The sequence below is a fragment of the Triturus cristatus genome, chromosome 10, assembly GCF_964204655.1.
Source record: "Triturus cristatus chromosome 10, aTriCri1.1, whole genome shotgun sequence".
Lineage (NCBI taxonomy): Eukaryota > Metazoa > Chordata > Amphibia > Caudata > Salamandridae > Triturus > Triturus cristatus.
Window position 1 is genome coordinate 1,135,658,731 of NC_140593.1, and position 24,039 is coordinate 1,135,682,769.

At 53.9% G+C, this 24,039-nt stretch overlaps 1 protein-coding gene across 1 annotated transcript in view; it reads left to right on the top strand.

Annotated features, from left to right (window-relative positions):
* Positions 1-24,039, top strand: part of E4F1 (E4F transcription factor 1) — a 422,222-nt gene that overhangs the window by 277,810 nt on the left and 120,373 nt on the right. The gene's annotated exons all lie outside the window — the stretch shown is intronic.

Consider the following 24,039-nt stretch of genomic DNA (forward strand, 5'->3'; position numbering starts at 1 on the left):
GTTCGGATTCGGTTATAGTGGTGGCAGCTAAGAAACAGCACTCTACGGCTCCATCGTCCACTGTACCACCGGACAAAGAAAGCTGCAGACTGGATACGGCGGGGAGGAATGTCTGCAGTACAGTAGCCACTTCCATGAAGGCAGCAAGCTCGACTGCCCTCTTGGGCCGCTATGACGGCTCCTTATGGTAGTCTCTCCAGCAATTTCTTGAACTCCTCCCTAGGGACATGCGTGAGGACTTTCAGGAGATTCTTAATAAGGGCATGATGGTGTCAAATCAGATCATCAGTGCGGCAGCAGACACCTCTCTCCTGGCAGCCCATGAATACTGTCACGGTGTGACTCTGAGGCGGCACACCTGGTTGCGGCTTACCTCCCTGAAATGGGAGGCACAGCAGCGAATTGCTAATCTACCCTTTTAGGGTTCCACGCTCTTTGGTGCCCAGGCAGATGAGGAAATGGCTCGCATGAAGGCGGAGTTTGAGACACTCATGGATGTTGGCTCGCAGAAGCCCAAAGAACAGCATAAAACATTCCGCCCCTACCAATGACCCTATTCTTCCCAGCGGTTCCAACGCGGGCAGGGTCGTCAGGCTGGACAGCAGCAGCAGTTTCAGCGGCAGCCTTTTCAGAGACGTCAAAGGGGCAGGGGCAACCAACAGTCCACATCAGGGAACAAGGGCCCGGCTGGGTCTAAGCCCTGAGGGATTACATTCCCCTCTTCTGTTGCCCACTCCGGTGGGGGGAAGCATTCAGAGCTACCTGGCAGAGTGGCAAAAAATTACTCTGGACAAGTGGGTGCTGAATATTGTTTGCAATGGATACAGTCTACGCTTGATCAGCCCTCCTCCAGCTATTCCACCAGTTCGCTCACAATACCTGCTACGCGAACTCCAAGCGGAGGCCAATACCCTGTTAAGAAAAAGGGCAATAGAGCTTGTTCCTCCATCTCTAAGAGGAAAGGGTCTATACTCGAGGTTCTTTCTTGTGCGGAAAAAGGACAAAAACGAGTTCAGGCCCATTCTGGATTTGCGGCAAGCAAACAAATGGATTCGCAGAGAAAAGTTCCGTATGCTGTCCCTGCACCAGATTTATCCTCCGCTGCATCGAGGAGACTGGCTCTGCGCCATAGATCTGCAGGACGCGTCCTCCCATGTCCCCATTGCCCAGAAGCATCGGAAGTTCCTGCGTTTCCTGGTTGGCACCAACCACTATCAGTATACAGTACTTCCATTCGGCCTGAAGTCTGCTCCCAGGACTTTTTCAAAGTGCATGGCGTTGGTGGCAGCACACCTGAGAAAGAACAAGGTGTTTGTTTACCTGTACCTGGACGACTGGCTGATCAAAGCATCCACGTTCCAGGAGGCGCAGCTACATTTCAACTGGACGGCTGCTCTGTTGAACCAATAATGCCCATTAACATATCCAAATCTGTCCCGACTCCTGTTCAGTGTCTGCAGTACTTGGGAGCCTCCATCGATACACTCAAGGCAAGCATGTGTCTTTCGGAGGAGCGACTCTTATCGATCCTTCGGAAAGCTCAGACTCTCTTGTCCGTTCCATCACATACGGTGAGGACGGTGTCCTCTCTCCTGGGGTTGATGGCCTCTTGTATCTTTCTCACTCCACATGAGGCCATGGCAGGAATGTCTGGAGGATCGGTGGGACCAGAGACGAGGGAGCTGGGAGGACAGGATCCAACTGTCTCAACACGCTCTACAATCCCTGAAGTGGTGGTATTCACCGGAGAATCTCCTCATAGGGATTCCATTACACAAGGAGATACCGACTCAGACCATTGTGACAGATGCGTCTCTCCAGGGCTGTGGAGCGCATTCGGACCACCTTCAGATCCAAGGCACGTGGTCTCAGACAGAATCCACGTATCGCATCAATTTTCTGGAACTCAGCTGTTCATCTGGCGCTGAAAGCCTTCCACCTGTCCTTTCGGACCAATTCCCTGCTTGTACAGACGGACAACACAACGATGTATTACCTCAACAAGCAGGGAGGCTCATGATCGCGCACACTGTCTCTGGAAGCACAAGCGATCTGCAAATGGCTATTGACCAGGGGACTGACGATAACGGCGACCCATCTGCCAGGTGTGCAGAATGCTCAGGCAGATGCTCTCGGCAGGCTCATTCAAGAAAACCACGAATGGGTCTTAAATGACGAAGTGTTAAGAGACATCTTCGCAAGATGGGGCACTCCAGACATCTATCTGTTCGCCACCGCAGGAAACTGCAAATGCGGAGACTTCGCCTCCAGGTTTTACCAACCGGGGACGCTGGGGAATGCACTGTGGATCAACTGGTTGAACAGCTTTCTCTGTTTTTCCACCCATTCCCCTGATCCCGACAGTCACGAGCCAAGATGATCCTCATTGCTCCAGAATGACCTCGGCAGTGGTGGTTCACTGACCTGCTACACCGGTCTCTCCTGCTGCATCTTCGGCTTCCGTGTCGGACTGACCTTCTCACGAAGTTCGGAGGGCAGATGGTGCATCCGAACCTCTCGTCGTTGAGTTTGGCAGCATGGCTCTTGAACTAGTGCAGTATGGACATTTAAATCTTCCAGAGAGCTGCATTGAGATACTATAAGAGGCAAAGAGACCGATTACAAGGACTTCCTATGCATACAAATGGAAAAGATTCTGCAGTTGGTGCGCCTCTAAAGATGCTGATCCTACATCCTGCAAGGAGGATGTCATCCTTCCGTACTTGCTGCATTTAGCTCAATCTGGTATTAATGTTCATTCTATTAAGGTTCACCTCGCAGCTTTAACTGCGTATAGGAAATGCCCTTCACAGACTTTTTTTCCAAATCCCTGTTATCAAAGATTTTCTGGAAGGTTTGAGGAAGGTGTTTCCTCCCAGTAGGCGTCCTTCACCTCCGTGGGAGCTTAATGTGGTGCTGTCTAGATTGATGAAGGAGCCTTTTGAGCCTAATCATAAGGCTTCTTTACAGCATTTATCCTGGAAGGCAGCTTTCCTTGTAGCTATAACATCTGCTCGCAGGGTGAGTGAGATCCAGGCTCTGTTGCCAAGAGCCCTATACTGTATTTCATGCATATAAGGTTGTCATGATGACTCACCCGAAGTTTCTCCCTAAGGTGATATCTGACTTCCATGTCAATCAAACGATCACTTTACCAACGCTTTTTCCACATCCTTCCACTCCGGTGGAGAGATCCCTTCATTTACTTGATGTGAGACGGGTATTAAAATTCTACTTAGATAAGACCAAGGAGATTCGTAGATCGGATCAGTTAATTGTTAATTATGGATCGGTCAGGACTGGTCTTGCCACCTCTAAACAGTCAATTTCTAGGTGGATTGTGTCCTGTATCCAATTGTGTTACCAGAAAGCTAACACAACTCTAGGGGGTAAGCCTAAGGCTCACTCTACCAGGGGCAAAGCGGCTACTACGGCTTTGCTGCGTAATGTTCCCATTGCAGACATCTGTAGGGCTGCCACTTGGAAGTCCGTCCATACCTTTTCTAAGCATTACTGCTTGGACTCTGATGCCAGGGCAGATGCGCAGGTTGGGCAGGCTTCGCTGAGGAATTTATTTGCACAGTAGTGATTCTATACGTTTCTTCCACCGCTGGGTTTGGATTGTTTGGGATGGGCTTGCCATTCTATTCACAAATTAGGACTATACACAGAGATCCCCTACTACAGAAGGAGTAGTTTCTTACCTGTAACATCAGTTCTGTAGTAGGGGTATCCCTGTTATAGTCATAGGCGACCCGCCCTCCTCCCCGGTGGATGAAACGTCGACATCATGAATGCTACAGGCCTGGCTTTATACACCTTCAAAAAGAACTGAAAGTAATTTGCCTTTGGCTGTGCATCATGGGATACCGAGGGTCTCTAGAGGGTTAAAGGCACGGTATCCCTTTTCCAGACACATAATGGCAGCCTATGGGGCTTGTCTGTCCAACCCTTCCTCTCTATCATGACAAAGGAGTTTTGTGAAGGGTAGTTTCTCTTGGTGTGAAACTTAGCTAAATTTTTAAGTTTAAATATTATTTGGCTATCTCTTTTGTCACTTCAGGATGAAGTGCTGGCCAGTGTAGCCTTGTTAATGTCAGGCTGCATTATTTGTCTTTGATTTTCTCTTGTGTCTCTGCAGGACTGCAGAAGAGGACAACTTAAGAGACTATTTCGATTGCTCCTGGGTCCACGCATATGGGCGGGACTATTCACAGATTATTACTATAACAGAGATACCCCTACTACAGAACTGGAGTTACAGGTAAACTACTACTCCTCCTCAGTCTTCAGTGTAGCCATCATGGTGCTGTGGAGTTCGTGATGACGTCCTCCCAGCACTATATACTCTTAATGGCAGCACTGCACTTACAGTGCCCAGGAATGGACCTGGGTACTGTAGGGGTACAGGGCTCATGCACCTGTACCCACACTACTGGCATAGTGCACCCAGCTAGAGGGGTGACTGAGGTATGCCAGGGCATTGTGTTTGTGGGCATGGCACACAGGGATGTGTGCCATGTCGAATCTGTTTTGTTCTGCACCAAGACACTCAGCCTGCAAAGGCAGTGTGTGTGTGTCAGGGTACAGGGCCTCTAAGGGTGGCACAATAAGTGCTGCAGCCCTTAGGGGCCTTCTCTAGTCACAGTGCCCTGGGTGCCTATTGTACCATTTACCAGGGGCTGACATGTGGCCAGAGATGTCAATTGGGTTTAGGGTTCAATACAGTTTTAGGCAAGGAACACCGGCCCTGGGGTCCTGATTGGCAGGGCCCCAGAGCACATCAATTCAAAGAGCATCAGTAGTCTGGCAACAAAAAAAAGAAAGGGGGGATTTACTGCAACAGAAACCCACTTTCTCAGAGAACTATGCTACGTGTAAAGCCTCAGCAATTTATTCTGCATTATGCGGGACATGCCCTTCGATGGCACCTGTCTCTTCGGAGACTAGGCAGATTAGGCGCTAAAGCACTTTAAGTATTCTCGTGATACGGCCAGGTCCTTAGACCACTCAACGGCTCCACATCCACTTCAATCTGCCTTTCGTTCCTTTCGAGCTACAGAAAGTTTCCAGCTGCGCCAATTCCAACCCAGCCACCGTGCCACACAGACCTTGTAGGTCAGGTGGCCAGCGGTCTTGTTAGCCGGCTGTAACAGCCTCCAAACCCCCCGAGTCTGCCCCTTTACCACCTTGGGCACCCAGTTGGTCGCAGGATTCTCCATTACCTGTCCCCTTGGCAGTCCATATCAGACAAGTGGGTTTTTGCAGATTGTTCAAAGGGGCTACTCCCTCCCCTTCGAGACTACTCCTCCCCCCTTGCAAGCCATGTCACGACCGTCTGACAGAGGATCATCTGTCCCTTCTCCACGAAAAGTTCTTGGCTCTCTTGGCTGTGGTTGTTCCCTCTACTGTCTGGTTCCCAAAAAGGACAAGGGCCTTTACCCTATCCTCTATCTCTGAACTCTTAACCTCTTCCTTCCAAAGAATACATTTAGAATGCTCAGGTCTGGTCTGCCCTGGACCCAGGAGACTGGATGGTACCATTGGACTTGCAGGACTCTTAATTTCATATATCTGATAGACATCTAGCCGCAGATTCCTTAACTTCGAATATCCCCAGGCATGAGATTGGATCCGCAAAACCTCTGCGCGCTGGTGGCGGCGCCACACGGCTTCACCCTGACGTAGTTTACGGACATTACGTCAGCGGAGCCATATAAGCCCCTCCCGGCGCGCTGACGTCCGTTTTCTTCTTTTCCGCGTCCCAGCACGGATCCTGGAAAACTAGCGGTTTCTTGGCCTATTTTTCAGGCATGCTCAACGCCTTCGGCGTCACGTAACGGTGTGCAATGCCTTCGGGCTTAAAAGCGTGTGAGACCTGTACGCGGCACCATGACTCCGAGTGCGACACCTGTTGGCAGATGAAACCAAAGTCCCTACGGAAGCGTCATATGAAGCTGCTGGCTGCCCGGTCCTGTGCCTTAACGCCGCCATTCTCCCTCTCTGGATCGGGCTCGCTCACGTGGTCGTTCCCGCGGACATCGTTCGGAGACAGGTAAGCATAAGTCACGGAGGTTGTCCTCCCGTAATCATGACGCTATGGTCCGCTGCTCTCGGTCTTTGCCAGGCACAGGCGCCCAGGAGTCTCGTCCCCCTTACCCACCCTCACCGGGTGTCGGAGCGACAAGGGCCCAGATGAAGACCTATTCAAAGGCTCTCCAGTCTTTCTTTGGGTCACCCCCTCTCCCTGGTGCGCCTTCGGGTCCCACAGAGGAGGAAGGAACTCATGTCGGGTCTTCGCCGGCGGATTTATCCTCTGCGCAGGCTGCATGTATCGACTCTGGTTCCGGAGTCGCTACAACGTCGGGACACCGTCCGGAGGGGCATACCAGTCTGTCCAGCCCACCCATCCAGTTGCCACATAGCCCTGTGCGGCTTCCTGCGTTGACGTCGGCTGCTGCACAGAGTTGAACGCCCTTGTGACATCTTTCCTTCCCGCAGGTGGAGGTCGAGTCGCCGTCGGCCTGCCTCCAGATCGAGTCCCCTCTGGGGGTTCTCGACATCGATGTGACGCCGTCTCGGCGTTGGCCGACGCCTGTGCTGCCTCCTACGGCTCCTGTTACAGGAGGATGAGATACCTCTGGGCTCACCGTGCCCAGGGTCGTTTCGGTGCGCCTTGGTGCAGGTGCCTAGCGTTCCATGGCCTTTGGATCAACCTCGGGCTCCTCCGCCTTTACTCTCTAGTGGACGAGTTAGCATCCAACCATTCCAACTGATGGTTTGTTGTTGACCTCCCCCCCCCCACCCCTCCCCCCAGAATGGCGACCAAGGCTAGCGTGGCTTTTGCGAGGGCTGTACGCAGGGCTCCAGATATTCTACGCTTGCAGCCCCCTGTGGTTTCCTTGCCCTCTGATCCTTTACTGGATGATCTCCACAGGGAACCTTGGCTGCCCCTTGGTGGGTCTTTGTTTGAGATCCTGCTTGGTGCCTTGGCACGGCACTCCTCTGGTGACCCGGTTGATCGGGCCATTGCTCGCCGGCATCACCCGGCCCCAGACGATCCTGTCTGCTTGTCCCTTCACCCTAGAGCTCAGGGTCTGGTTGTCCAGGCGGCTTTCGCCTTGCAGCCTTTTCCTGCTCTGCCGTTTTTACCTCCCACTAGAGTCTCGGTGGCTGGAGACATGTGGTCAACACATTTTCGCCTCCGCCAGTGCGGGCATCCGTGCCTTTGGGACTTGGTTGAGCTCCTTCTTCGTTCTCTCTCAGAAGGGCCCCGGGCTGACTTGCATCACTGCCACCTTGATGGCCGTGGAATGGCACAATGTTCCCTTCGATCGGCCCTAGACGCTACTGACTCTGTGGGTAGGGCAATGGACCGGTCGGTTGCTTTGCGCCGCCATGCATGGCTGAACGATAGTCGTTTTCCAGACAATGTTCGGGACGCTCTTCGGGATCTGCCATTCAATGTTGTGGACCTTTTTGACTGTCATGCTGATTCAGCGGTCTCCCGCCTCCCGTCTGGTCTCCCGTGATTTTATGGCCCTTGCGGCCTGGATTTCTCGTCCTTGTGGCCTATCTTTTCCATACGTTGTATGACTTTGTGTTGCTTTTTCTTCATAGGCAGTGTTGCCTTGTTTGTTTTGTGCCCTGGGTTTATGATGTAATGCCCAGATGGTCTAGGCGGTTACTCCACCATGTTTGCCTTTGTTCAGTACAGCTGGTCAGCTGGTTCTGCCTTAATTTCAGTCCTCTGTGAGCTTGTCTCAAGAGGAAGCCCCCTTGCCGGGGTTAAGACTTACCCTATGTGGGGTATTTGCTGGCTACTGTGCAGCTACCTTCCTACAAGGAAGACTTGGTACGCTCCTGTGGAGTATTCCTCACGGAGGTTCTTCTGTGGATCAGTCTGTCCTCTCTTTCTGCTGTTATGCAACCCACAGGTTGGCATCGCTACATTGCATTTTTTGTTAGGGTTGGGGTCTACGGTTGTCGGTAGTACTTCGGAGCATCGGTAGATGTTCCCTACCGTGAGGCTTCTGCCTCGCCTGCCTTTCACAGGGGCGTTTTTCAGCTTCGCTGTGCTCCTCTTTGTTCATGTTGACTGCTCTTCTTTTCGCCAGCCACTGTCCCTTGGGGCCCCTTGTTCTGTTCTGTTCCGCCACAGTTCTTACGTGACAGCCGCCCTGCCATCGCATAGCGCCGGGACAGAGCCGCTGCGCGGCACACTTCAGTGTTTGCGCATAGTGTGGGTGCACCTTGGTGTGTTCTCTATCATGGGGTGCCTGCGTTCTTTCTTCTGCTTCTGCGGTGACTGGTTCTACCCTCCACTCTCTGGGATGGGCAATACTTTCTCGTATTTCAGCCCTTGTCTATAGACTGTGGCGTCTTCGCCATTCACGTCCATGCTGTACACTGCCTTGTACCCTCATTTTCTGGGCACTTCCCAAACAGGAGGTTTTTCCTATTTCCCAGCTGCTTCCACACAGGTGTTTTCCACGCTTCTGCTTTGGGTTCCTGCTGTAACACTCTCAGGGGACGTGTTCTCTTTTCATGATACTTGCTTTCTTGGGCTTGTCTGTACATCCCTAGGCCATTACGTTGGTCCTGACTGTTTCCACTTTCGTGTCCTGCTCCATCTCCTCACCTGTCTAGCGGGGGACAGTGACTCCTCCCGGACGGGTGGCTGATGTCACTTACGGATCCGGACATGGTCCTGTCCGACTCTGCTTCAACATTACTATTGGTACTTATGGCGTACCCTAGTCTTGTATTATGCAACACATCCTTTTTACATGTGTATCTTTCTTAAATATATATCTGCTGTGCTCTTCCCACAGCGGGGTAGCGTAGGCAACGTTCCTTGCTGCGGTGTCCGTGGTCTTCGCCCTGGTCTGCTCATGGTGCGAGCTCTTTTGTGTGTGTCCGGCTTGCCGGAGGCCCCTTTTTACCGGTTGCCTACCTGGTGATGTGTCCTTCACATCTGGGCTGCTCACGCTACCCTACAGGGGGATTTTCCTATGTTCGAGGCATGTGGGCTGCTGAATTCATATCTGTGCATAGATCGCCGCCTAGTGTTGGGTCCGGATGTTTGCACGTTGTTGTCCTGGAAGAGTCTTCGAGGTATCCTGGGATAGGTGACTCCTCCCCTGGACTACAGTGCGCATGGGCATCCTCTCCATCCTCAGATTGTTTTTTTCCGCCATTGGGTTCGGATGTGCTTATCTTGACTCAAGTTAGGAAAAACTTTATCGAGGCCAAAAGGCCTTTAGTTCGCGTCGGTACTGTTTTCTCGATCGGTTTCGATACTCCTTTGTTAGTTTAACAACTTTCAGCACCGACTTTTCGCTTCTTACCTGCCCATCGACGATGGAATCGAGGACACCGTTCAAAAGATGTCCGGTATGCAATGCGAAATATCCCCACATCGACGTCCATCCGGTGTGCAACAAATGCCTTTCGCCGGATCACGACGAATCGACATGCATGGCCTGTGCCCGGTTCCGTTCCAAGAAGACGCTACGGAATCGACGAGCGGCAAGACTCGAAGCGCAGCACGCGGCACCGGCCCCGGCAGACATCTTCAACGCCGAGACCGAAGATGTCGAAGAATTGGAGATCCTACCCTCCAGTCCCGTTTCCGAACATGACTCCGGATCGAACGACGTCGACGAATCACTCTTTCGCAGAGATGAAGACGACACCGAGGTAGGAGACTACGATGAGGCCTTAGGGGCCGAAGAGAGTAGCTCCAATGACGAGCAAGGCCTACCCGTTCAGACTGAAGAGAGCCCAGTGCCACAGTCTATGGCTCCGGTCGAGGGATCGCCTTCGGGCCTTACCCGAGACCTATCCCGCAGTTCTTCGGCCCCGCCCTCGGGCCCGGCCTCGGACGTTCAGCGGCAGCCATTATTACCTAAACCGGCTGGTTTCCCTTCTTCCAAATCGAAACCGAAAGCTGCACTGGTTCAATCGAAACCGAAACCAAAAGTGACGCTGGTCGGATCGAGGCCTTCCACACCTTCGACGCCAGCGAAACGCGTCTGCACCGAGCGCACCAAGCCAGACTTCGGTGCCGAACTTGAAGCGGCCGACGTCGGAGTCGGCATGCGGAAAAAGGCCTTCGGTGCCAACAAACCTGATCGGTTCCCGGCGTCGACGCCATCGACTCCGACACCAAAGGTCACACTGCCGGCTGTGTCTCACATCGCTTCCACGGCAACACCGAAGCCTCATGCATCGAAGACGTCGACGGCCATTCCCGCCCCTCGACTCGATGACCCGCCGGCGCCGAAAAAGTCTACGACCGCCTCGACAGACCTGGTCGGCGCGAAAGCCTCAAAGACGCTCCAAGTGCGACCTGGTGCAGCACAAAGCAGCAAAACCAAAACGGTCCTCCAGGACACGTCGGGCTCCGGCCCAATAAAAGCTCCAGCAGCCTCTTCGGCGCCAGCCAACATTACTTTTGGCCTGCCTCCGTCCACGATCCCAAAAATATTCCAACTCAGGACACGGGTCGCCCACACCACAACTACACCTGCTGAGGCGTCTCCGTCACATGTCATCGACGCCATCACCGGCAGGATGGTTATCCACGAACGGAGGATAACTTCGGAGCCACCTTTGGACCCTTTCCGGATCCCGCTAAAAAGGAAGCTGCCTGTGGACTCAGAACCTCTCCTAAGCGAATCTTACCACTCGCCCTACCAAGATCCACAATCCTACTCTCCCACACACTCCGACACGGATGTGTTGGGGGATTACATGGATGACCAAGTCCCCTACCACGGAGACATAGACCCTGATTACCAACAGGACCCTGATCAAACTTGGGGCGACCCTGTAGATCCAGGTGCACCTCTAGATGCACAGGACCCACAACTCTATGGGGCGAAAACATCTCCCACAGAGGACACTGCAGCGTTCAACGCTCTTATCGAACGTGCCGCAAATAATCATGGAGTGCAGCTTCACTCTGACACCATCGAGGACGACTTTCTTATGGACACCTTCGCATCCTCAGAAAGACATGTAAAAACTCTGCCCATGTTGAAAGGGGTCCTCAAACCAGCCAAGGACATCTTCAAAGAACCCACCAGGGCACGAGTGATAAACCCCAGGATCGATAAGAAATACAGATCGGCGCCTGGGGACCCTACTTACATCAGAGGCCAATTACCACCAGACTCCATTGTCGTAGCGAATGCTCGCAAGAGGGCACACTCGCCGACGACAGGTGACGCTCCTCCCCCGGACAAAGAGTCCAAGGTGCTAGAGACCTCCGGCAAGCGAGTTGCCGCCCAGGCTGCCAACATATGGCGCATAGCCAACACTCAAGCGCTCCTCGCTCGCTACGATAGAGCGCACTATGACACATTGGAGCAACTACTCCAACATCTCCCTGACCAGTACAAAGAAGGTGCAGAAATTCTTATCAGAGAGGGACAGCTACTCACAAATGCTTCCATCAAGTGTGCACTAGATGCCGCAGACACGGCTGCCAGGGCCATTAACACAAGCGTCCTGCTGCGACGACATGCCTGGTTGTGAATCTCCGGATTCAAACCTGAGGTGCAAAATAATATACTCAACCAGCCTGTCAACCCCGACTATTTATTCGGACCGGAGGTTGACACCACCCTTGAGAAAATAAAAAAGGACACGGACACCGCAAAGTCCATGGGGGCTCTCCAGACTCAGTCCTTTCGGAGCAGCTCCTTTCGTCGCCCCGGAAACAGAGGAGCAGGTAGAGGACAGGGGTCACAGCAGACATACAACAAGGGCAATACACAAACCACCTACGATAAAAACACCCGGGGTGGATATCGTGGCTCCAGTACTGTAGGAAGGTGGATATCTGACTATGGTTACCCCCAACTTTTTGCCTAGTGTCTAGCTGGTTTTACGACTTAGTTGGCCTGAGATCCTGCCATTCAGGGTCTCAGGCTGTCTGCTCTCTCTTTAAAATGGACTCCATGTACCCTAGGTACATAACCAATTGGTAAGGATCACCTTATTGGACCCTGTACAGTGTACCCTAGGTACCCAGGGCATAGGTGTACCCTAGGCCTCCCAGGGGCTGCAGCATGTATTATGCCACCCCTGGCCTGGCCTTCCATTTTGACACAACTGGCTGATCACTCAGCTGGGGCAAGGTCGTGTAATCACCCCTTGCTTAGGTGTAGTATTCCTATACCTAACTTACATATAGACACATGTGTACCTATCAGTCTCTCCTATGGCAGGCCTTAACAATCCTGGAGGCAGAGTGCTTGGTAACATGTGAGATGGTGCTCTAGCATGAGCTGAGCCTGTCTGCAGCTTTCGGAACCATGTCCTTATAGCTGTTCTATGATATAGCCTACCATATACTCTTAAAGTGCCTTATAATCTTAAACGGTTATGGTAACTATGGTTTGGCTTTATCAAAACATGTCGTGTAAGGTGTCTAACACTGTGGAATAATACCCCCATACCATTTCTGGTGATGAGGATATTATTCCTCCCTTCTAGAGGGAGAGACATGTTAAAATCCTACTTTGCTGTTTAACTCTAACCAAAGCCTCAGCATCACAAAATGGATGCTGCTGCCACAGACACGAGTCTGACCCCCTGCTGCTGGGAGTGATCCTGGCAAGGGAGGCTTGGACAATAGGTTTCCTGCTTGGGGAGGTGCTAGCACCTCCCCAGACAGACTTTAGTGTATTGGGGCAGGGTGGGCTGAAAGGAATGAGACATGCCTGGGGCACACAAGGTGTTCCTTGCATAGTCCAGTTCAAACCGGCGCTGGGGCACTCCAGCCCCAGCTCTGGCGCGAAACTGGACAAAGGGAAGTGGGTGTAACCACCCCCTCCCAGGTCCCACCCATAAGGCGTGACCTAGCAGGTATCCCAGCCCCCCAGATTAGTATAAGAGTGGGAGTTGGGCCTCAAGACTTTAGATTATCCTGAACCTGCAAAACTGAACAGAAACTCTGGACCTTCGACATTCGACGAAAGAAGAAGACTGAAGAATCTCCCTTGTAGCCAAGGAGTGGCTACCCTGTGCAAACAGGCACCATCAAGAGACTACCCTTTGCTTTGCGACCGTTCTACGAGGAACCGACTGCAGAGCCCGACCAGAGCCTCGACTTCCAGACTTCTCCGACCCTCATCCACATCTGCAGCAGAGCTGAGATCCGTGGAGGCGACGAGCGACGTGGGACCGGCTACCTGGGAAAAGTGGCTAGTAACTTACAGCGCAGCTTCTGAGGTACCCTCGAAGTTGTGCTCCGGGGATTGAGAAGCCCCAACCCCAAGCACCATCTGCACCGAAGATCAGCCCCCCACACTCCACGAGTCCTGCGTGGGGCCCTTCAGCATTTTCCTGCTTGCCGCGTCTGTCCGGTTGCTTGCCCGCTGGCTAGTGGTCTTTGTGACGACGCTCCCTGAAATCTTCTGCGCTGGTTTGGCTCCTCCAGACTGGCTCCCGCTTCTCTGCAAAGAAGAAGCACCCCAGACCTTCCTGGTCTGCACCAGAAGCAAGTCCTTCGTTCTTCGTGGGTTCCGCTTGCCAAGGCTTGGTGAGTCCTAGTCCAACTTCGACGCCGCCGACAGCAAGAGCCTTCGTGGGACAGCTCGCCTCCTGGTCCTGGTCGTCCTCGACGCTTCCTGGTCCTCCTGGCTGCAGCGACAAGCTTCACCTGCAATCTTCGCGACATCGCCTGGTTCCTTCCTGGTTCCACGTGGTCACTGGCTAGTGACCTTGACTCTGTCCCTTCTGCTTGCAGGTTTCTTCTCTTCTTGATCCCAGCCTTGGGATCCACCGGACACTCTCCCCTGACTGCCTGTCAGCATCTTTCTTCAGGCATCCATAGGAGTCGACGACGAAAACGACGCATCTTCACCCCTATGCACCCGCAGCCTGTGGGCTAGGTAACTTGGGTACTCCGGTGCTCATCAGGATAGTGACTATCCTAGTGTCTAGTTTTCAAGTCTCAACTTCCTAGCTACTCCGGAAGTGTCCTAAATCTACCGTTTTCTAAACTGTACTATTGCTATTGACTTTTACGCATTACGCGTGAGTGTTTCCACTCTGCACACGAATCCCGTGGGCCTCCCACTTCCTAACTAACGCTAGTGTAGTGTAGCCCCAGCGATTCCCTAGGCCTATTCTATTTCCGTGACAGTGGTTCTTATACCACTTACTTAGTATATGGTTTGCGTGGCCCCTAGGGCCTAACTGTATTACTTACCTGTGTGACTTAATGTATGCTTAAATAAGACTGTGTTGTACTTACCTCTAATCTCATAAAGAGTGCTGAGGTTTTGACTAGAATAAATACACTTTATTTTATATATATATCTGTTGTGGTGTCCTTTCATTTGGTATTCAAGGGATTATATATGGTATCACAGCTGGCTTCACATGCCATTCAGAGTTTAGCCTAAGACTGCTCTTGTCCATGCTACCACTAGGATAGCTGGTCTATAAGGTTGACTTTACAACCAATCACCATAAGGGTATTTGGACTGATATAAGGTGTACACTAGAACTAGTGACATCATACATCAGGCCAACTTCTCACAAGTACAAAGGGGAGAGGACGCGGCTACGGCAACACCAGGTCCTCCCCCAAGAACAAGCAGTGACGCCCTCTCCCTTCCTCCCGACCACATAACACCTGTCGGGGTAAGGCTACAAAGGTTCCTGTCCACGAGGAACTCCCATCACCACGGACAGGTGGGTCAAAGATATTGTCAAATACGGTTACTGTCTAGAGCTAACCTCCAATCCACCCACAATTCCTCCAAGAAACCGTCCTATGTCCTCAGAGCACTTAACGCTCTTACAGCAGGAGGTGCAAAGCATGCTTCTAAAAGGCGCAATAGAGGTCGTACCCGTCCACGAGCAAGGTACGGGGGTGTACTCCCTGTACTTTTTAATACCGAAGAAAGACTGGTCACTCAGACCTATATTGGACATGAGACCCCTAAACAGATACATTCTTTCCGAGCATTTTCACATGCTCACTCTCCAGCAAGTCCTCCCGCTGCTCAAGCAGGGAGACTTTCTAGCCACACTGGACCTCAAGGATGCGGATTTCCACATACCCATTCACCCATCACACAAAAAATACCTCAGGTTCACTGTTCAAGGACAGCACTACCAATTCAAAGTCCTTCCCTTCGGCGTGACAACGGCACCAAGGATGTTTACAAAGTGCCTAGCTACGGTGGCGGCACATCTACGGAGGCAGCACATACACGTCTACCCTTACCTGGACGACTGGCTCGTTCAAGCGAAGTCAGCCCAGCAATGTGCCAGCCACATGTCCCGCACCATTCACCTCCTTCACAGTCTGGGGTTCTCACTAAATTACCCAAAATCCCATCTCCAGCCTGCACACGTACAACAGTACCTAGGTGCGACTATAGACACTCTGGCGGCCACAGCTCAGCCAAATTTAGTGAGGATCAACAGCATGCAAATGCTGATCTCCAGGTTCAAACCCCAACACTCACTTCCAGCACGAGTGTTCATGCAGTTGATAGGCATGATGGCCTCCTGCATTTTCATAGTCCCACACGCGAGACTACATATGCGCCCGCTTCAGGAGTGCTTAGCACGTCAGTGGAATCAGGCTCAAGGACAGTTGAAAGACCTAGTGTTGGTGAGCGGTCGGGCATACAACGCTCTGCATTGGTGGAATCCTCAAAACCTTTGCAAGGGCCGACCGTTCCAAGAGCCTGTTCCACAAATAGTACTGACAGCGGACGCGTCTCTCCAGGGATGGGGAGCTCATGTACTCCACTACACAGTGCAGGGACTATGGACGACACAACAGAAGAAGATGCACATCAACCTTCTGGAACTGATGGCAATCTTCCTGGCCATGAAGGCATTCAAAGTACATCTGTGCAACAAAGTCGTGTTGATCCGGACGGACAACATGACTGCCATGTACTACATACAGAAGCAGGGAGGAACACACTCTCCACAGTTGTCTCATCTGGCTCAGAGCATGTGGAAGTGGGCCATTCAGAGGAACATGTTCCTCATGGCAGAGCACCTCCCGGGCAAGGACAACCAGGTGGCGGATCTGCTCAGCAGACACAGCCACCAGATGCACGAGTGGGAGTTACACCCATCAGTACTCCAACCGTACTTCCAGCAGTGGGGTCATCCGGAGATAGACCTCTTCGTCACAAGCGAAAACGCAAAATGCCAAAGCTTTGCCGCCAGGTTCCCACATCCGCAGTCGCAGGGCAATGCGATATGGATGAACTGGTCCGGCAGATTTGCGTACGCTTTTCCCCCAGCGCCGTTGATACCGCTGGTGGCTCGCAAACTCAGACAACACTCCCTGACACTCGTCCTAGTTGCTCCTACGTGGGCACGCCAGCCATGGTACACCACCTTCCTCGAACTTTCCGTGGTGCCGCATCAAAGGCTGCGGATCAAACCCGCGCATTTGACGCAGAACCATGGAGAGATTCAGCACCCAGATCCGCAACAGCTGAACCTGGCAATCTGGCTCCTGAAGTCCTAGAGTTTGGCTACCTCAACCTGCCACCTGACTGTATGGACATCATCAAGGAAGCCAGGAGACCCACTACAAGAGCTTGCTATGCAGCCAAATGGAAAAGGTTTGTCATTTATTGCAGTAATAATGACATTAACCCGCTGGACGCATCCATCCAAAACATCATTTGTTACCTCTTACACCTATACCGATGCAATCTGGCGTACACCTCTATACGGGTCCATTTGACCGCAATATCAGCCTATCTGCAAACCAGGCAGCACCTCTCTCTCTTCAGAGTGCCTGCCATCAAAGCATTCTTGGAAGGACTCAAACGAGTCATTCCACCAAGCCACCCACCGGCTCCAATGTGGAACCTCAACCTGGTCCTCACACGCCTGATGGGTCCACCCTTTGAACCTCTCCACTCATGCGAGGTTCAATTCCTCACCTGGAAAGTAGCTTTCCTAGTAGCAATCACTTCTTTAAGAAGGGTTAGTGAACTCCAGGCACTAACAGTTCAAGAGCCATTTATACAGGTTCACGCCAACAGGGTCGTACTACGTACCAACCCCAAATTCATGCCCAAGGTAATCTCGCAGTTCCACATGAATCAAACTATTGAACTGCCCGTTTTCTTCCAAAACCCACAAACTGTTGCGGAACGAGCACTCCATACACTAGACGTAAGGAGGGCCCTCATGTACTACATCGACAGGACTAAACCCTTTAGGAAGACAAAACAACTGATCTGAAAGAAACACGTTAGTTAGATTCCTCACCTTAGAATATCCCCAGGCGTCAGACTGGATCCGGAAGATTTTTCGTCAGCAATACCCCTTGCGCGTCGCTAGGCGTCGTCTGCGGCTCCGCGTCCGTCGTCGGCGTCGTGCGCCGGGATGACGTCGTCGGAGTACTTAGACGCCGCCCTCGCGCGCTGACGTCAGTTCTTCTTTTTTCCGCGCCAGTAAGCGCAGATCCGGGAGAGCTACCCCTTTTAGTCTTTTTTGACTAAATCTTTTTGATCATTTTTGATCCTTGTCTGTCGACATCTGGTGCCGGTAGGATGCCTGGGTTCAAGGCTTGTGAAGATTGTCATCGACTGATGTCGGTGACCGATCACCACCGCCGGTGCCTCTACTGCTTAGGCCTCGACCACGACGCGGAGTCGTGCAACGACTGTCAGGCCCTGACTTCGAAGGCTAGGCGGGAGCGGTCCCGCAAGCTTCTCGAGCTTCGCCACTCGGCTCCGCGTCGTGCGCGATCCCGGTCCAGGAGGAGGTCCAAGGATCGCTCGCGGAGCCCTAGCCGACGCCACCATCGATCGTCGGGCTCCAAGTCGTCGGGTAAGTCCAAACACTCTAAGAAGTCCAAGCGGCGACATCGCTCTTCGGACTCCCCTCGCCGGTCGCGCGACTCGGCCGAGGGTCCAAGTGGTTCCACCCCCGCGGCTCCGGCGGAGCCGCAGGTGCCGCGTCCGCCCCCATACCTTACGGTCCCTGGGGCTGACGCGGCGCCCCCGGAGATCAGTGCCTTCCTCTCGGCCATGAGGAGCCTGGCCCCGCCGTCGACGCCCGCTGGCGCGCCTTCGGGCCCCGCGGACTCGACTGGGCGACCTCGCGTGCCGGCGGCTCCGGCCCCGGCGCCGTCGACGACTCCGGTCTCGACGCCGCAGGTCCCCGCGGGGCCCTTGCCTGGGCCCCAGTCGACGCCGGTTGACCTTGTCACTCCTCCACCGGCGCCGACGCCTGAACCACCGACGCCGTCACCGGCGCCACCGACGCCGACGCCTGTGACGCCGACGCCCCGGTTTAGCCCTCATCCGGACCCGACGCCGGTGCGGCGTCCGCCGACGCCGCATCCGGCGCCGCTTGAGTCCTACCATCTCTACAGTCCGGTTCCGATCATTCCTCCTGTTTATCAGGAATCGGAAGAAGGGGGCGACTGGGAGGGGTTCGAGGACCCTCTGGCTGTTCAGTCACAGCTTTCTCAGGACTGGGCAGATGAACTGGGGGAGGCCAGCGGGCTGGACACCTCGCCAGACGCTGGATTCACTTCTCCTCCGACCGTGGCTTCGGAGGAGGGTGCAGCATTTTCTGTGGTGCTGCGCAAGGCGGCTGAGGCCCTTGGGCTCGAGTTGCCTGCCGTGGCTGTGAGGACCAACATCCTCACTGAGGTGCTTCAAACCTCAGCAAGCTCCACTGAGCCTCTGCTGCCGTTCAACGAGGCCCTCACTGACGTTCTGCAGGGCACCTGGTCCAAGCCCTCCACAGTTCCTCCTGTGGATAGGAACGTTGCCAGGCGCCACCGCCCTGCTCCGGGCGACCCCAGTTTCCTGTCCCAACACCCCACCCCCGAGAGTCTGGTTATCCAGGCCTCTACTTCCCAATCCTCCTTCCCGACCGCTCCGCCGGACCGGGATTCCAAGAGACTCGAGCAGTTTGGCAAGAAACTGTTCTCGTCCCTTAGTTTGGGCCTGCGGTCCTTAAATACCGCCTGTCTCTTGGACCGTTATTCCCATTCCCTGTGGGATACGGTGGAGGACGTGCTGCCCCTGTGTCCGGAGGAGGTCCGGACGCGTCTTACCCAGGCTTTGGCCGATGGGAGGGATGCAGCACGGCACGCCATAAGATGTGGGCTTGACACCACGGACTCGCTAGGTCGGGCGATTTCCACCACGGTGGCGCTCCGCCGCCACGCCTGGATGCGGTCCACGTCATTTTCCGGGGATGTCCAGAACACCCTCATGGACATGCCCTTTGATGGCACTCGCCTGTTTGGTGAGAAGGCGGACAGTGCGCTGAACCGCTTTAAGGACTCCCGGGCTACGGCCAAGTCCTTGGGCCTCTCGGCTCCGCGGGCGCACACCTCCGCTTTTCGCCCCTTTCGTGGCCAAGGAAGGGGCGCCTCCTCACGTCCGCAAAGCCACCAGCCGCAGAACCAACCTGCGCGCGGTCGCGGACGTGGCTTCCGCCGTGGCGGAAATGGAGGCCGACGTGGTCAGCCCACATCCACCCCGGCAGCATCCGCCTCAAAGCCTTCCTACTCCGAGCTTTCAGGCCCATACCACGCCAGTGGGCGGCAGAGTTCGCCATCACCTGCTCCACTGGCGGTCCATCACATCGGACAGGTGGGTGCTGCAAATCGTCCGAAGGGGCTACTCCCTCCCCTTCGAGACGACCCCTCCAGCCATGCCACCGCAGCACCACCGTATCTCGGGGGATCATTTGGATCTTCTCCGCGAGGAAGTTTCGGCTCTCTTGGCCAAGGGGGCCGTCGAGCGCGTTCCGAGTCCAGAAGTAGGTCGTGGTTGTTATTCCCACTACTTTCTGGTTCCCAAGAAGGGCAAGGGGGGCCTGCGCCCTATCTTGGACCTCCGGAACGTCAATGCCTTCCTCCGAAAGGAAAGGTTCAAGATGCTAACGTTGGCTCAGGTCTTAGCTGCCCTAGACCCTGGAGACTGGATGGTAGCGTTGGACTTGCAGGACGCATATTTCCATATCCCCGTCCTGCCGGCCCACCGGCGTTACCTGCGGTTCACGGTGGGCCAAGAGCACTTTCAGTTTACCGTGCTCCCCTTCGGCCTCACCAGTGCCCCTCGGGTGTTCACGAAAGTGATGGCGGTGGTCGCAGCTCATCTGCGCAGATCAGGGGTCCCAGTCTTCCCCTATCTCGACGACTGGTTGTTGAAGGCGGGCTCGCCCCAGGCAGTCTTCTCCCACCTCCAGACTACGGCGGATCTCCTGCATTTGCTGGGGTTTTCCATCAACGTGCCGAAGTCACACCTGAGTCCCTCTCAGAAGCTCCTCTTCATCGGAGCGGTTCTCGATTCGGCGCAGTTCCGGGTCCATCCACCGGAACAGCGGGTCCGGGATATACAGGCCCTGATTCCCATCTTTCGGCCTCTATCCCGGGTTTCGGTCAGGCTAGTGTTGCGGCTTCTGGGGCTGATGGCCTCCTGCATCCTACTAGTGCATCACGCCAGGCGGCGCATGCGGGCTCTGCAGTGGGACCTGAAGTTTCAGTGGGCCCAGCATCACGGCAACCTGTCCGACCATGTCTTGATCTCGGAGGGTACTGCACAGCAGTTGCAGTGGTGGCTCACGGACCGCGAGTGGGTCAAGGGCAAGAGCCTCTCCCTTCCCCAACCGGAGCGTGTCGTAGTGACTGATGCGTCCCTCCTGGGATGGGGTGGCCATATGGGAGAGGCGGAGATCAGAGGCCTCTGGTCTCCGGCGGAGTCTCGTCTCCACATCAACCTGTTGGAGTTGAGAGCGATCCGGCTTGCACTGAAAGCCTTCCTTCCCTCTGTCAGGGGAAGTGTCGTGCAGGTGTTCACGGACAACACCACCGCCATGTGGTACTGCAACAAACAGGGCGGGGTGGGGTCGTGGACCCTTTGTCAGGAGGCTCTGCGCCTCTGGACATGGCTGGAACACCAGGGCGTCACCCTGGTGGTTCAACATCTGGCGGGCTCTCTGAACGCCAGAGCAGACGAACTCAGCCGCCGGTGCATGATGGATCACGAATGGCGTCTGAACTCCGAAGTGGTGCAAGGCCTCTTTCAGCAGTGGGGAGAGCCTTGGTTAGATCTATTCGCCACCGAAGAGAACGCGCAATGTCAGCAGTTCTGCGCGTTGGAATTTCCAAGGCGGCACTCGCTCGGCGACGCTTTTCGTCACGAGTGGAGTTGCGGTCTGTTGTACGCCTTTCCGCCTATACCACTTCTGCCCAGAGTGCTGAAGAAGATCAGGCGCGACCGGGCCCAAGTCATCTTGGTGGCTCCGGATTGGGCACGAAGATACTGGTATCCCGAGCTACTCAGTCTGTTGACCGATCCCCCGATACGTCTGCCCCTTCGGGAGGATCTTCTGTCGCAGCAGCAGGGGACTGTCCTCCACCCGAACCTGTCCAGCCTCCACCTCCATGCGTGGAGATTGAGCGGCGGCAGTTGATGCCATTTGACTTGCCTCCTGAAGTCTGTGATATCATTCTGGCAGCCAGGCGTCCCTCCACAAAGTCGGTATACGCCTGCCGGTGGAACAAATTTGTGGCATTGTGCACAGCAAAGGCTGTGGATCCCCTTTCCGCCCCTCTTTCTGAGGTTCTCCTCTTCCTTCTTTCTCTGGCCCGGCAGGGCTCTGCCCTGGGCACCCTGAAAGGTTATCTTGCTGCCATCTCCGCCTTCTTGCGGCTTCCTGATCAGCCTTCTCTTTTCAAGTCCCCTGTGGTTACACGCTTTCTCAAAGGCATTACACATACGTTCCCTCCTGTCCCTTTTGTAATGCCTCAGTGGGACTTGAATCTGGTTTTGACATTCCTGATGTGCGCTCCCTTCGAGCCTCTTCACAATTGCCCTCTTCGTCTTCTAACTCTAAAGACTGCTTTTCTGGTAGCCATCACCTCGGCTAGACGGGTGAGTGAGCTCCAGGCTTTATCTTCAAAGCCTCCTTTTCTATCTGTTCATCCGGACAAGGTTGTCCTTCGGCCTCGTCCCTCCTTTCTTCCTAAAGTGGTGACTCCATTTCACCTTGGGCAGTCTGTCACCTTGCCCACCTTCTTTCCGCCTCCGCATCCTTCCAAAGAGGAAGAGAGGCTCCACCGTCTGGACCCAAAACGTGCGCTCTCCTTTTATCTGGACCGCACAAAACAGTTCCGGGTGGACGACCAGCTTTTTGTTGGGTACGTGGGCGCTAAGAAGGGGAAAGCTGTGCACAAACGAACCATCTCTCGGTGGGTCGTTTTGTGTATAAAAATCTGCTATTCCTTGGCTAAAAAGGACCCTCCTGTTGGGCTGCGCGCCCATTCTACTCGGGCCACGGCGGCTACTACTGCCTTGGGACGGGGAGTCCCTTTGCAGGACATCTGTCAGGCGGCGACGTGGGCTTCGCTACACACGTTTGCCAGGCATTACTGCCTTGACAGCCAAGTCCGGAGGGATGGCTTCTTTGGCCGTTCTGTCCTCCAGGACTTTCTGGTGTGATCTTGGTTCGCAGACCCACCACCGGGGATGGTATTGCTTGGGTATCTATTCTAAGGTGAGGAATCTAACTAACGTGTTTCTTTCAGATGAACAAGTTACTAACCTTCGGTAACGATGTATCTGTAAGAAACATTAGTTAGTTAGATTCCTCACCGACCCACCCATCCTCCCCGTTCTGCGAACTGACATCTAGGGTTAAGGTTGTCCTTTCAGGCCCCTAGATTTTATTTTTGGCACCAGTGTCGGTCTTTGCATGGCTCTGCGTTCCTGGCGCGGAAGGCTATGTACAAGAACTGACGTCAGCGCGCGAGGGCGGCGTCTAAGTACTCCGACGACGTCATCCCGGCGCACGACGCCGACGACGGACGCGGAGCCGCAGACGACGCCTAGCGACGCGCAAGGGGTATTGCTGACGAAAAATCTTCCGGATCCAGTCTGACGCCTGGGGATATTCTAAGGTGAGGAATCTAACTAACTAATGTTTCTTACAGATACATCGTTACCGAAGGTTAGTAACTTGTTCTTCGTTGCCTTTGCCCCACACCACAAGGGTAACGCCATCTCCAAAGCAGGGATAGCCAGATGGATAGTTAAGTGTATTCAAATTTGTTATCAAAAGGCAAAACGCACATTAACTATTCCCCCACGAGCCCACTCAACACGTAAGTTAGGGGCCTCCATGGCTTTTCTAGGAAATATTCCCCTGCATGATATATGTAGAGCAGCCACCTGGTCCACCACACACACATTTACCAAACACTATTGTGTAGATGTGCAATCAAAACAGCAGGCAGCTGTAGGACAGGCTGTTCTCCAAACCCTTTTTCAGACCGCTGCAGCTGGCACAGGTAGCCGCCGCTAATAGAGGGCACTGCTATACATTCTATGCACAGATATGAATTCAGCAGCCCACATGCCTCGAACTGAATATGCTACTTACCAGTATGCATCTGTTCTTGGCATGTAGGGCTGCTGACATTCATATCGCCCTCCCTCCTCCCCGGCGCCTGTAGCAGCTGCAGCTCTCAGAATTACTGTAAGCATGGTCATCACTTTTCTGTATCTACTCCATCACTGCCACAATGGCGAAAAACAATCTAAGGATGGAGAGGATGCCCATGCGCACTGTAGTCCAGGGGAGGAGTCACCTATCCCAGGATACCTCGAAGACTCTTCCAGGACAACAACGTGCAAACATCCGGACCCAACACTAGGCGGCGATCTATGCACAGATATGAATGTCAGCAGCCCTACATGCCAAGAACAGATGCATACTGGTAAGTAGCATATTCAATTTAGTGTGGTTCTGGCGTCCAAACTGTATGCTTATGTGTATTCCTGTCTCCCACATGAATACCAGTCTTACTGTGGTTCTGTTCTGGGTGCTTCTGCTTGTTGCCGTCCACCCTCTCACATGTCTTTGAGAAGGAGTGACTGTGTTCTGGAGTGTCTTGTGTTTCTGGTACTGCCGGCACTTTCTGGCCATGGGTCGGCATCTTGCCAATGCTGCCCTACGTCTCTTAGCTGGTGCAGGTTCATCAGTGCCCTTTTTCCTCTG